This window comes from Tenrec ecaudatus, chromosome 8, assembly GCF_050624435.1.
Source record: "Tenrec ecaudatus isolate mTenEca1 chromosome 8, mTenEca1.hap1, whole genome shotgun sequence".
Classification (NCBI taxonomy): Eukaryota; Metazoa; Chordata; class Mammalia; order Afrosoricida; family Tenrecidae; genus Tenrec; species Tenrec ecaudatus.
In genome coordinates, this window is record NC_134537.1 from 66,104,066 (window position 1) to 66,111,010 (window position 6,945).

The following is a 6,945-nucleotide window of genomic DNA, read 5'->3' on the forward strand; positions in this document are numbered from 1 at the left end:
TGTACAAAAATAAAATCATTCTCTGAAAAGGGGGGTTGTTTGATCTCATGGACACTGAATAAAGAATGGCTGACAACAGTTTCCTTCTGAAGACATTTTTTAGAATATCCAGAAACAAATTTGTAGGTACTGATTTTATATGCAATGAATACATTTATGAGTAATAAAAATATTAAGAGCTCATGTTACTTTTTCCAAGGCAAAAGTCATAAATTTGGATTGACAATGGTTAAAAAAAAAAAAAAAAGGAGCCCTGTGGTGTAGTGGTTTCACATTGGACTGCAGTCCCCGTGGTTAGCAACGCTGTGGGCCAGAGCTTGGGCCTTCTACTCCAGTAAGCAGTTACAGTCTCAGAACCCCCAGGGGGTCTCCATGAGTCAGCATAGACTTGAGGGCAGTGAGAATGGTAAACGAAGACTGTGACATCTGTGGTTTCTTACCACTTTCCTCGGGTGGCATCCGATTGATCACTACAAAATTAGCTTAATTTGGCTGTACATCTGTGAGATGTCAGCAGTTTCCATTATTGCTTGTTCTCACAAGCAGGCTGTTGAAACTCAGTATCAGATCCCTCATAAGGTTATCACTAAGGATCTTATACCAAAAAATTTTGGCAATGGCCTCTGCATGACCTTCAGAGAAATCCTTGTTTGCTGATTTTGGTACCAAGATGAACAACACATTCTCTGCATACTGAGTTGGTGAATCTCATGGACACGGAATAAAGAATCACTGATAACAGCTCCTTTTTGGCCGACATCATAAGGAAACTTGGAACTACGTTTCAGCAAACTCATGTGTTTATGCTATTTCAGTTTCCATTTCAAATTTGACTTCTTCCTTTGCTGATTTGTCACCACCCTCCCTTTTGTTCTCCCTTCACTTCATCGTAGCTTAGCTTTCTTCACTGTCTTTTTGCATGACTAACCAGAATCCTTGAAGGTAAGTGGATAGATAGACTCCTCTGTCGAAAGTCTCTCCGTCACTCTAGCTAGCATACTGGCCCAATTGCCACTATGAAAAATGCTGTTTTCAAATGGCTCAGCTTCGGTCAACCAAAATCAAAAATAAGGAGTTACAATTCGGCTTTCCTGTTCTTTCGCATTTCTCTGTTCCTTTTTTAATCTTTCAGTGTGTATAACAGCCATTCTCAACCTGTGGGTCGCGACCCCTTTGGGAGTTGAACAATTCCTTTCACAGGGGTCGCTAGATTCAAAACAGTAGCAAAATTACAGTTATGAAGTAGCAACCAAAATAATTTTATGGTTGCGGGGGGGGGGTCACTACAACATGAGGAACTGTATTAAAGGTTCGCGGCATTAGGAAGGCTGAGAACCACTGCCCCAGAAGCTTCAAATGACCTTCACCACAAGCTAAGTATACAAAATTGCTTCTTCCACTCAAACTCCACTAACCAGCCCTCTGCCTCACAGGGATGAAGAGGATTGATTAGAGACTAGATTTCTAAAAAATGTATAATCTCATCATAATTTCCTCTGCCTCTGTACTAGCATTAACATAGTGCCTAGCATCTAACAGATATCTGGTCATTGAAAGAATAACATCCATAACCCAATCTTTGCCATTTATCTTAGTTTCCTAGTGCCACTGAAGCATAAAGGGGGTGGCCTTTGAGGACATAATTTTATCTTCTCACAATTCTGGAGGCTAAAAGTCCAATTTAGGGTCTCAAATATGTTGATTCTTTCTGTGAACCTTTCTCCTATTTTCTGGTTGGCAATTCCTGATGTTATTTTTCTTATATAATGAAATCTACCATTTCCTATGTCTGAGTGTCTCTTTGTCTAATCTGCTTTTTTCATACTTCAGAAGTGATTTAATTTAGAATTCACCCATGTATAATTACCATAACAACAAGACTTAATTTCCTAATAGTTACAAGCGCAAGTACTAGGAACAGTAACTTCAAAAAATTTTGTAAGAGAGAATGTGAAGACACAATTCAATCCAAAACATTATCCTACACAATCAAAGAAGCATCAAAGAAGGATGGAAGAAATACACAAGTCATTTGACCAAAAAGAACTAGTCCACATGCCTCATTTCAAGATATAGCATAGGATCAGGAGCCAATGGAAGAAAGAATCCATGGCTTCAACAACAACCAAACACACCAGGGCTCCAAGAACTGAAAGAATAAAAAGTGAGATGTTTCAACATACTGATGAAACCCTGGAATTACTCACACACCTATGCCAAGAAATCTGGAAAACCACTCCCTGGCCAACTGATTAATAGAGATCTATTCCAAATTCCAGATCACCTATTCCAAAGAAAGGTGACCCCAAAGAGCATAGATATTATGAAACGCTATCAATGACATCACACACAAGTAACATTTTGCTGGAGATCATATAACAATGGTTCTAATAGTACATTGACAGAAATACAAGAGGACATGTAACAAGAGATATCAATGCCGACCTCAGTTAAATCTTAGTTCAAAGTAGAGAATAGCATATTTACTTCGTTACATGAAAGCATTTGAATATATATCAACTGTGGATAAAAATGAGAATAAGAATTCCAGAACACTTTGTTGCATGCATGGGGAACTTGTACATGGGTAAACAGGCAGTTGTGCAAATAGAACAAGGCAATCTGCCGAAAAAATATAATTAAAACATAATTCTTGAGCATATATTTTATAGGAGTTCCTGATGTAAGATCTTTGTGGGTACAAATAAAATTTTTAACTTTTTCTTAAAAAATGTGTGATACAGAAGGTGAACAATGTAATAAAGCCTAAATTTATAGTACAGTTCCTTAGTGGTACTGTAGGTTGGGCATTGAGCTTCTAACAGCAAAGTTCACAGTCTAAAACCAACTAGTGGTTCCCAAAGGACAAAGATGATGTTTTCTGCTTTTATAAAAATTCCCAGTCTCGGAATCCATTCACAGGGCTACTATGGGTTAGAATCAACCAGATGGTAGGAGGTCTAAGGTTTTTAACTTTTGTTAAATTTATAATACGGCCAAAGTTGAGCTACTCAGAAAATGGAACACTGAATGCTCTCAAGATAGAATGTTACTGTCCAGTATGGTAGCCACAAACCACATGAGATTGTCAGTAATTCAACATGTGAGTGGTCTGAATTGGAAAGTGCTGTAAGTGTAAAATACATACTGAATTCCAAAGACTCAGGGTGATTGCAGGACACCCCATTGCTAATTTTAATGCTGATAATATGTGGAAATGCTAGTTTGGAGATATTACATTAAATAAAATACATCATTAAATATTGTAATGTAATGTAAAAATAAAAATGACTAATATGGCTTATATTAATTTTCTGCTCAGCAGTGCTAGTCTGGAGCAGTTTCTTAGCCTCAGTGCTTAGGTAGTTATGGACCAGATAAACCTTTGTTGGAGGAGCTGTCCTATGCATTGCAGAATATTTAACAGTACTTGATAGATGCCAGTGGCATTTTCTTCTCCACGTTGACAACCAAAAAATACCTCAAGATTAGCATATGCCACCTGGGAGATAAAAATCACTCATGTTCACCACCACAGGCTTAGAGTAAGCAAGGAAGAATTCTAGGAAGAAGTTAGAGGTGGATGTAACTGTAGTTGACTTTTTCTCCTCTAAGGAGCTTATGTATTATCAGCATTTATGAGGAAATGTCATAAGACTTTGGCAATATGTTATGCAAGGTGTGTGTCATGATCTCATTTTGAAGATATAAGAAGCATAATGAAGAAAATATGAACTGTGTGATCCAAGAACTGGGTTGTTCTAACTCTGTCTCTCCTTGCTGTGTGGAATTTACCAGTCTTATTTGAGAATAGGGCTAGTAAGTAACTTTTGAAGACAGAGTTGTTATGTAGCTGGAAACAAAGGAATTGTTCCATATGAATAACTTTTAAAAATCACTTTATTGGGGGTTTGTGCAATTCTTATCACAATACATACATCCACCCATTGTGTCAAGCACATTTGGACGTTTGTTGCCATCAACATTCACAAAATATTTGCTTTCTATTTAAGCCCTTGATATCAGCTCCTCATTTTCCCCTCTCCCTCCCCCTCCCTGCTCCCTCATGAACCCTTGATAATTTATAAATTATTATTATTTTGTCATATCTTACACTGTCTGACTTCTCCCTTCACCCACTTTTCTGTTGTCCATTCCTCATGGAGGAGGTAATATGTAGATCCTTGTCATCAGTTTCCACTTTCTACCCCACCTTACCCTCCACCCTCCAGGTATCGCTACTCTCACCACTGGTCCAGAAGAGATCATCCGTCCAGAATTCCTTGTGTTTCCAGTTTCTGTCTGTACCAATGTACATCCTCTGGTCTAGCCATATTCGTAAGGTAGAGTTGGGATCATGATAGTGGGGGGAAGGAAGCATTTAATAACTAGAGGAAAGTGGTATGTTTCATTGATGCTACCCTGCACCCTGACTGGCTCGTCTCCTCCCCACGACCCTTCAGTAACGGGTGTCCAGTCGCCTACAGATGGGCTTTGGTTCTCCACCCTCATTTACAATGATATGATTTTTTGTTCTTTGATACCTGATACCTGATCCCTTCAACACCTCGTGGTCACACAGGCTGGTGTGCTTCTTCCATGTGGGCTCTGGTATTAAGGCAACAGATGGACATTGGACCTCCACTCAAGTACTTATTCAATACAAGAACACTTTGTTCTATTAAACTGGCATTCCGTAATGCACACCTTCCTGACAAGATTGCTAAAGCCATATGTGTGCATAAGCAAATGTGGTGAAGAAAGCTGATGGTGCCTGGCTATCAAAAGATATAGTGTCTGGGGTCTTAACAGCTTGCAGGTAAACAAGCAGCAATCTATCTCACAAACACCAAAGCCCACATGGAAGAAACACAGCATCTTGTGTTACCACGAGGTGTAGAAGGCACCAGGTATCAGACATCAAAGAACAAAAAATCATATTAGTGGGTGCACACCTTCCCAAAATGACCACTGAAGACAAATAGTGAATAAGCAAATGTGGTGAAAAAAGCTGATTGTGTCCAGCTAGCAAAAGATAAAGCATCTGGGGTCTTAAAGGCTTGAAGATAACAAGCAGCCATCTAGCTCAGAAGCAACAAGGCCCACATGGACGAAGCACACCAGTCTGAATAACTTTTGAAGCTTTGTTTTATTAGCGATAACTAAGAACCGCATCACCACATATATCTCCCACATTTGCTACTTACTGCCTGAATCACAGATTTTTTTTTAAAGAAAGAAAGCCATCATCCATTATAAGTTCCCTGAACTGTAAGAGGTTAAGGCTTTGAATGCAAGTCTTGAAGTTATCCTCATTTTTATTTTCATGTAGAAAACATAGATTCAGAAAATTAGAGGGTGTCATGTGAAAAATCCTGAGAAAAAGGAGGCGGTATTCAAACCCAGATATACTTTGGATCCAAACTATGTTCTTTCTACAATATCATAAATCCCTAAAGTGCTGCCCCACAGCACCCCAGAGCGCTGATACTTACAGATAGAGTGAAATATGATCAAACTGACCAAAGACATTTCAAGAATTCTTTATTCAAAACAGAAATCACTGGAGGGGAGAGTCAAGATAGTATCCAGGTAGAATCACCAGCTCAGTGCTTCTGTTGCTAGATCAGAAATTTAAGAGGTAAGGAGGAAAATTTTGGAATGCTGGCTGCTAAAAATAGATAAAGTTTAGTAGGCTCTGGTTCAGACCTCCCCCTGAGATGTTCATCCACAGAATGATTCGAGAAGTGGCTGAAATGCTCTACGTTCACCACATCTGCCCATGGCTCAGCTATTCCCTCACTAGATCCCGAAGCACAGTGTCTGCCACTCCTTCCTACACCCAAGGTACAAGACTCACACTGTATTTTCCCCAGGCTGCTGTCTAAAGGTGGTTGTAATCGCAGGCTCACAGACAGCCTCTGAGAACTAGCCACAAGACCACTCACTGGAGTTCCCCTTTCTGCTAGCCACACTGCTCCTGCATTCTCTGACTTTGCATCCTCCCTCCAGAGCCAGGAACAGAATGACTACATTGGCCTTCCCCTTTCCCCATCTCCCCAGCTCTGCAACTGCTACTATGGGTAATGATAGATAATTAGACACTAATTTTCAGCAATTGAAGAGCGCCTGGAATTTTTACCCATGACAGAACACAGATACCCACAGCACAGCCTGCAGAGGTGTGTAGGAGAATGAGAGAGAGTGAGAGAGAAGGGCGGGGGAAATGGGGGATTCAGATCCAGTTAGCCCCAAACCCACTGAGCTAATCTGGTCCCCCTTCCTTGGGGGACAGCATGGCACAGCCCTAATAACTGGGCACTTGAGCTATCTATGAAAAGCCAATAGCCAACATCATAGTCAATGGAGAAAAGACAAAAACAATGTCACAGAAAAGGGAAGGCTGGATAAGGATGGCCCTTATCCCCACTTCTTTTCAATATCATACTGGAGGTCTGAAGTAGTTTATTGTACCAGCCTGGCCAATAAACACATATGGGATTAATTGAAGGATGACTCGGCCAGCCTCTCTTTTCTTGTCTCTCGCTCTTTGATCATCAGACCAGACTGCGACTGCCTTGCTTGTTCTACGCGTCAATTTGCAAGCTGCACTACCTGTGGAACGCATAACCTGTGGACTGTGTCGCTATAATTTGAGGTTCCTTCAAGACCTGCTTTGCCACATCATTGGAATTTACATCTCTTGAGCTGGGGAATGACTGTTGGTGACCTGGCTGACTGTTAGTGACTTGCCTTGTTGTTTACTGCCTGTTCCGGTATAGCCGTAATTCTCTCTACTGAGGACTACCTGGTGGCCCTCAAGACTTGAAGGACTGCCAGTGTCTCACAACTCTCACAGGAGTGAGTTGCACTGAACCATTTATACTGCTTTATAATATAACTGTTCCTTTCTTGTGTTATATATCTATCTTTCTGTATAAAATG